This window comes from Serinus canaria, chromosome 3 (genome assembly GCF_022539315.1).
Source record: "Serinus canaria isolate serCan28SL12 chromosome 3, serCan2020, whole genome shotgun sequence".
Lineage (NCBI taxonomy): Eukaryota > Metazoa > Chordata > Aves > Passeriformes > Fringillidae > Serinus > Serinus canaria.
The window spans coordinates 22,156,258-22,164,448 of record NC_066316.1 but is presented as its reverse complement, the minus strand read 5'-3'; positions in this window follow the sequence as shown (position 1 = coordinate 22,164,448).

The window sequence follows — 8,191 nt, the reverse complement described above, 5'->3', positions numbered from 1 at the left end:
CTGGCATTGCAACGGCCATGGGCAGGGTAGGCCTGGCAGGGGGCCATGGCAAAACAAACCAGCTTTGTGCTCTCCTTAGACCTGCGGCGCCAGAGCTAAGTCATGGAATAGGTGACCTGGAGTCCCAGAAAAGGAAAACTCAGTGGCACTCCCACCGTGCCTTGGCATCCCTGACATAACAAGGGTCAGAAGCAGCACCCTTTTCCCAGTGCTGCTGGTTTGCCTGTGCAAGTTGTGCCCCAGTGCCCGCAGTCAGTGCTGGGGGTGGGCAGCAGGCACTGGAAATAAAGTTGTTGTGCTGCATAGGAAACTCTTTAGGGTGCTCACTCAGGACTGGGGGTACTGCTGTGCAGTGAGAAGGAAGTGTGGTTTCTGAGCTGGAAAACATCGCTGATCCTCAGCAGTCATTCTGTAACTTTACCTCAAAAGGGGGGGTTAACAGAGAGCTTGGATTTCTGCCTGCATTCCCATGCTAACACCTGGCCTGGAGAGGCTGTGGAAGGCAGGATGGCTTTGGGGAAGCTGCATGGCTACACACTGTGAAGCCCTTCATCCTCACAAAGATTGGCCTTAGCAACATCATTGTGTGTCCTGAACCCTGTTGCAAGCCTCTCAGGGTGCCTGGATAAACCATGCCTTCCCCTACGTAACACAGGAGACTGAAATGGCCAAGGATGCATTGGAGGAAGGACACTGCAAATTTAGTTTTGGGAAAGTTACTGGTGACCCAAGTTTTCTTTTCAGCCATGCCACCACTTTTGGAGGTCACACACAGTATAGGTGACCTCTGTCTCAGAGAGGAGAATGGCACAGATTGTCTGCAGCAGTGTGGGAAGTGGTACATCTCAATCTCCATCATATATTCAGCCATCAGCTTTCCTTGGGATGCTACAAACAGTGGATCTGGTTGCAGTTTGCAAGACTCCCCATGTCATTTTATTTTGCAGGATGTACATGGTGTGATAAAAAAACAAGGAAGGGCTCTATCTGTGCTCACTGAAATAGTCTTTGGAGGGCTGCAGATGGATCACCCTCCCAGGGCCTTTCTTCTGAAATTTGTTTTTAGCCATGGATTAACAGGGCCTGAATCTCCTGAACTCTGGGCCAAAGTGCTCTGAGTTTTTCCAGAATATGACATGGGAGCAAGTGAGGAGATGGTAATGAGGCCAGGCTGATGAAATGCTGCTTCTTCCTGCTGTTTATCATGATAAGAGTTTAGACAAATGGACTAAAGACTTTTACTGAGGTGCTTCCAACAGACTCCTATGCAATGCATAGATAGGCTCTTAAGAGGCAAAAGCAAATAAATGAATGGCTGGAAGTGCAACTTTCATTACTTATCAAGTTCTGCTTTTGTTTGTTTTTTCATTAATGCAGGCTGGGGTTCAATCCTCTGTTCCCATTACAGAGCAGGAAAGTGAATTTGAGAAAGTCACTGGCTTAGCTTAAAGCTTTATTGTTCTCCTCTTTGCTTTCTATATGCAGTACAAAGACACTGCTGAGATCAAAGAAAGGGTATGAATTGCCATATTACCCAGTTGTCTCAACATTTTCCTCTTCAGCAGGTGGTTATCCATCTGTTCATTTTCCCTGCTGGGGTTGGCTTTTTTATCAGTGTGAATCTCTTGGGGCATGGGCATGTAAACCCTGAGTGCAGTGGGTGGTGGCCCCAGCATGCAGTGAGTGCCAAGTGCCTCCTCCAGGAGCTGGTGGATTTTTAAGCCCCTTTGAGCTGCTGTGAAGGACAAAACAATGAGAAACCATAGTGAGGATCAAGGTGCTGCTGAACCCTGGGGCGGGGGCTAATGCCCATCTCAGCCCATCTCCCCAAATGCTTGGTGCTGTGCTCAGAGAGATGCTGCTTGGTGCAAGCACAGGAGATCAGAGCCACTCCCCTGCTCAGGTCTGCTGATGCAAAGAGGGGTGGGGCTCCCCTGAGGAAGCAGAAATGGTGAGGCACTGGAGGACACCTGAGCCATGGCACTGAGGACAAGGAGTCTGGAGGAGCGTATCTGGTGTCCTCCCAAAGTGGCAGAATCAGTATACATGGATTTTGTCTGCAGTGTGTGGGTGAGGTAATATGCCTTGTACCCTGGCTCTGAGGGCAGGTGGGGTGGCAGTGTGGTGTCCGTGGGCAGTGACTCACGTGAGGCCAGCCTGCCACAGCAGAGCCCTGGCTGTGCTGAGGCTGAGCAAACCTTCAGCTGCCCGTACAAGGGCGAGTGCAGCTGCCTGAACGACCGGGAAGCAGCAGCGACATGTGGGGAAGCAGGGCCACATGCCCCTGGTCTGGAAGTGCAGTGGGTGGGACATGGAGAAGTGACAGTATGGGCAGTGTGACTGAGGCCCTGCTGCCCCAGATATCTCAGGGCAGACGGGCTGGGTCTGTGCCTGGGCTGGCTGTTAAAGCCTGCCTGCAGTGCAGGGAGAGCTCTTTGTGCTCCCCACCCTGTTCAGTCGCTCTCACCGAGCCCGTGGTGCTGAGCGGCAGCAGAGCCCTCCCCGTGGCCGCGGTCCTGTCTCCTCTCCATCTGCTGCGAGGTGCCCGTGGCTGCCTGCATGTACTGCACCTGGGCTGCCCTGGCTGCAGGGAATAGCAGCTGACGTGTCCCTGCCTCCTCAGCCCCCCAAGGGCATCCTGACTCCATCCCGTGTGGGGTGGGGTTCATCCCATTCGGAGCAGAGCAGATGGGCAGCGCCACAGTCCAGGTGAGGTGCCCACAGATATTTTGTATTTCTGTGGCAGAGCGTGGACACTGGGTTTAACTTGTTTCGTGTTCCCATATGGACTTTGCCTCTGCTCTTTTGGCTGTGCCAGGACTGTGTGCTTTGTCACCCGAGAGTGCAAATGGGTGCTGGGTTCCTTTTTGGTGCCCAATCAAACCTTAAAGTACATGATGCAACACTGACAGAAGTTGTTTCACAAGCAGCACAACCAATAATGCTGTTTTCCCCCAGGGATTTATGATCTCCTCACCACAGCGATCCCAATCTCCTACCCATGTCCTGTTAGATGCTCCCATTACAGCCCAGTAATCCCAGGGCTGCATTTCCAGGTCCCATGGTACAACCAGCTCCTCCATGTACCCTCTGGACTCTGATGGTGACATCACCTTGGCTTTCTTCTGTGTCCCTGTCATCTCCCTGTAATTCCCATGTCTCTTCCATGGTGCCCACCCTGAGTTGGATTGTCATTTAGGCAAGATTAGTCTGGGTATTAGTCATGCTTGGATAGCTGCTGGCATCAGACTCAGCAGCTGGGTGTGTGACTCCTCTTGGTGGCCACAAGAGGGAATGGAGACAGTGTCATCTACCTGTCCACAAACTGCCACAAACCTTCTAGGGACTTTGTACCTCCAAGATGTTTGTCTCTTTGCCAGATTTTGTTGGCCATTGTAAAAAACCTCTGAGTTGTGGATGTGGACTACGGGTCACCATGTTAAATGAATTCCATAGAAATGTGTGTGCATGGGATGCTGCATCTCCTGGGTAGAATTGGACCTGTTGCTTGGAGCCTCCAAGGTCTGCTCAGCCTATGAGCACTGGTGAACTTGTGAAATGGACCAGGGGTTATCTAGCAGGAAGGTCTGTCTTTGTGAAGTGCACTGCCTGGGGAGGGCAGCTTTGAAGTGCTGCTTGGCACTGGCTTTATTGTTAAAACCATATAGAGAGACTGTTTTTGTGCTCAGATCATTTCTGGACACACAACAAAGGGTGGGGAAGCAAACAAATGGGGGAACAAGTTAAATGGAGCACCATGTGGGGAGTTCCAATCACAACATCACCAGGTAACTTCCCATTTCTCTAGGGGTCATTATTCCTGCCTGGAAAAGTCAGGGTGGGAAGTCAGCTCTGTACTGCACAGGACTTCTGTGCTGGGTTGAAGCAATGGTGGGTGCACGTGCAGTGGGCTAACGTGGTGTATAATGTGCACAAGCAGATGTCAGCACTGTCCAAAATAATCTCTCCTGTGCTCCTGGTGAGTGCAGCACATCCATTGACCATCCACATGTGTGACATTTGTTCAAAGATGGCATTTCTTGCTGTTGTTGTTCTAAAATGGTTTCTAACACTTCATTTCACCCGGTGTGCAAGAGGCCAATCCACACACAGAGTCAAGGTATTTGATTTACTTACAGTTCTGTGCAGAAAGCAAACCCAAACCACAGCCCTGTACCAGGCCCTTTGAGGAAAGTTAACTCAACCCCAGCCCAAACCAGCACAACAGCCCACAGTGATGAAGGGCTTGGCTGAAAAGGCAGTGATTTGTGGGAATGGTCTGGAAGGGTGGCTCAGCAAGACCTGCTCCCTGGCTCTGACAACTCTGGAGAGGACATGGGACCAGCTGCCAGAGACCTTTTAAAGGTTTCTCAGAGGTTTCTCAGCACTTAAAAGATGAGGCTCAGTTCAGCCAAATGATGAACAATGGGGCCTTTCTTTGCTCACTAGCAGTTACCTGGACTAACATCCCTCCAGCCTCCTTTGAATCTATCTTTTAATGTTATCCTCAAAGGGCTGAGTAATTAGGTTATTTAGAAGCTGTCAGCAGCACAGGAGACTGGTGGCCTCTGTCCTGGACAGTCACTTTCATGGTCTGCTTTTCAAGTTGTACCATAATACAGTTTTGTGTTGTGGCTTTGTTTGCCATGGCTCAGCTGGTTTATTACAGGCCATGGAATCTGTCCTGCTCTTCAAGAAACACAAAGATAAAACTGGAGGCCTTTGGTGAGGTAATGTGCTCTGATTTCTGCAGAACCAGAGGGTGCTTGATTTGGTTATGTGGAAGCTGTCTGAAGCTAACTCATTGTAACCTCTGACTGCTTACACTCCTCTGCATGGATAGATATGAAATGAGTTAAGAGTAAACCCCAAAACTTCATTTTCTTGGCTAAACATCCATGCAGGAGTAAAATGAAAATTGCAAAATCCCACAAGGGGAGCATATTGATAGATGTCTGAAATGCTAATATCTTCCTGCAATGAAGACATTGTAGGGAAGCTACCAAAGCTACTTTAATCTGTGCCAGGAGTGTTTTGCAGCTGTTACCACATTTTCTTGGCTTTTATTATTTATACATTACTATATTTCAAGGTTTATTGTCTTTTGAAGGGTGCTGTCTTTTGCTCTGTTTCTTCTCTGATAAAAGCTTCTGCCACTCTCCTGAGAAAATGAAGCTAGCAAAGGCTTTAGATCCCCTGTTTTGAAGTTCATCACATTTCACGAAGTTTTAGATGACTTTTAGTGTGGATTGGGCTGGACTTCACTCCATGGATTGTGTCCATGGTTTAGCAATGTGAGGAGCAGCAGAGAGCCCTTGTGCAACCCCTGGCACAGCAAACAGCTGGGCTTGCCTGGAGGAGCCAGAACCTTCCAGAGTGTCTCCTTTGTACGTGGGACTTTAACTAGGCTCAGCACCTGTTTCCTGCATCACAGCTCCACAGGCATCCCCTAAAGAACATTAGTGATTGTTTGGAACTTTATCTAAGTGTTCAGTGGTTTAAGATGAAAAGATAACCATACTTGTGAGCACTTACATCTAGCAGCATGGTGTCTTTGCCAAAAGCCAACTGGAAAATGGTTCCTTTCCAACTGTGCCTCTGATGAGGATGTGGCAGACTTCCTAGCCCTTTCCTCAAGATTCTCTCTCCTAAAGGAGACTTCTTTCTATGGTTCCTCATCTCAGAGGTTCGAGGGTGCTGGTTAGTACAGACCTACTAAGGAATCCCATTAACATAAGGAATCCCAAAATACACCTGAAAATTAGTGACACCAAGACCAAGGAGAGCACTGTAACTTTGGAGGAGGAGTGGTGAAGGTAGTGGAGCAAAACAGCCACTGCCACAGCATTACCCAGCACAGTGGAATTTTTTGAATTATGAAAGAAAGAATGGTTTTGTGAGGTATTTTTTCTCCCTGTGGACTATTTTAAGCAGATATGTATATGCCAAATTTTACTCATCTAATGGGGAAAAAGACATCCTTTCCACTCATTAAAAGCCAGTATCTTAAAATAAAACATGACAGAAGACAATAGGACAGAAAAAAGTGCCAAGGACCTGGAAGAGAGGCAGCTGAGCAATTCCAACAAAGATTTTTCCTGTAATTGCAAGTCCCATTTTAGGCCAGGAAGGTGATAACTGGAAAATGTGCCCATTGCCAGTCCTCTGGTGACTGGTAAGTTAATTTGGTGGTCCTTGCCTACCTACCAGTGGGTCGAGGGAATGTCAGCAGCATTTCACCATAGGGAGGGCAGGGTTAACAAATCCAAGCTCTGCATTTTTCAGTGGCTGTAGTTCTGCCTAAAGTCTTGGAGCATTCTCATCCTGCTGTAAGAAAATTTGATACACAGGGTTTGGGCTGCTCAATTCTGCTGCCTGATCCCTGGCTTTCATAGGTACACTGTGGATGTTCAGGACATGCTGCTCCATAACTTTGCTGGGACACAGTCTGTCATCCTAGAAAATATGTAAGCCGATTATTATTTTTCTTTTATTATTTTATTATTAATATTTTCTTGCTATTATTTTTTCCCTCTTGCCATTACAAGGCTTGATCAGGTTAATCCTTCCAGAGTTCCTGGAGGTTATTTCAGCAGGGTTATAATTGGATTGCATGAGCCTTGTCTTTTTGTTCTCTCTCTTCCAATACCATTTTCCAGTATCTGAATCAATGTAAAAGGAAATGTAATACTGGCAGGGATGAGGAATTGGCTGGGGCTGCCATGAAACAGATCAATGCCCATGTTTCCCTTTGGAGTGATAATGAGACAGTGGGATTTTTTTTTTTGATTTTGGAAAAAAAAAAGTCACATAGAAGTTTGAAGCTAAGCCTCCTATAAGCTGTTGTTTTGAAAAAAAAACCTGCCCATCTTGAAACTAGAGGCACATTTCTTTTTCAGTATTCCCCAGATAAAAACAAGCATTTCCACACTTCTAAAGGGAAAGCTCAGTATGACACTCTCTGTGAAACAGCTTGGTGTTTGTAAATAAATAAAATTTCCCAAAGATGTAGGTATCTTCATTTCCTCAAAAAATGCAGCCTCTGCCAAGCCCACCCCTTGTCAGGGAGCAGTGGGAGCTCCCCTTCACCACTGTCCATCCCAACATCACCCAGCTCTGGCTGCTCCATCACCTCCCTCTGCTCTGAGGAAGGGGAACAAGGCCTTTTGCTTCCAGCACTGACATTTATCCTGGCAGTAGCTGGGCTGACAGGAGAGTCACCAAGACTGCCAAATCTGCCTGGGAAAGGGAGGCAATCGGAGCTCTCCCTATCACTTCACTTAGGCTGGGAGGAGGGATGCAGGGATGTGTCTGAGCACAGTTCTCTGAAGCTGCCAGCCAGCTCCTGGCTATGATGGTCTTTCACCAGCATGTGAAACTGCCCTGTGCCTCTCAGCAGCTCTGTGGGTCTGCCTTCTGGCACCCTACATCACCTTTGTCCTGAGCACAGCTCCCGAGGTCCCTGTACAGCCAGCTGAGAGGAGAGAGCACTCAAAGCACAGTTATTCCCAGGACCCAAGTTATTTCCACTTCATTCCCCTCCTAAGGTTTCTAAAAGCTCTGAACTGTTGGTACTGTCTGAGGCCTTAAGGGACACAAATGCTCTGTTCACCCTGTGTTTGCAGTTCATTGGAATTGTAGGATTATCTCCAAAGGCTTAAACAGCCTGAATGTCGTTCTGGCAGAGCTGGGACATATTTTGCATGTTGCTGTATGGATTGCTGTAGTGAGACTGCTTCTCATGGGCCATTCTCTCACATTTGTATCCCTGGCTGCACTGGTGCAGATAAGAACAAATGGCCTTAAGCTGCACCAGGGGAGGTTTAGATTGGATGTTAAGAAAAACTTTTTCACTGAAAGGGTTTTTGAGTGTTGGCAGCTCAGAGAAGTTCTGGAGTCACCATCCTGGAGATATTTAAAGGACATGCAGATGTGGCACTAAGGGACATGGTTTAGTAGTGGACTTGGCAGTGCTGGGTTAACAGTTGGACTAGATGATCCTAAAGGTCTTTTCCAAAATAAAGTCTGTCATCCTATATTTAAGAGCCCAGTGTGCTCACAAGACAGATAAACAATTTTTAGGTGGACACTGCAGCTGTTGGGTGATCCCATCGGACTGCTGCTCCAGTGAAACACTGATGAATGTATTTGTGGACACCTCAGGGATGTCAGGAGCTGGGTGACTGCTGGA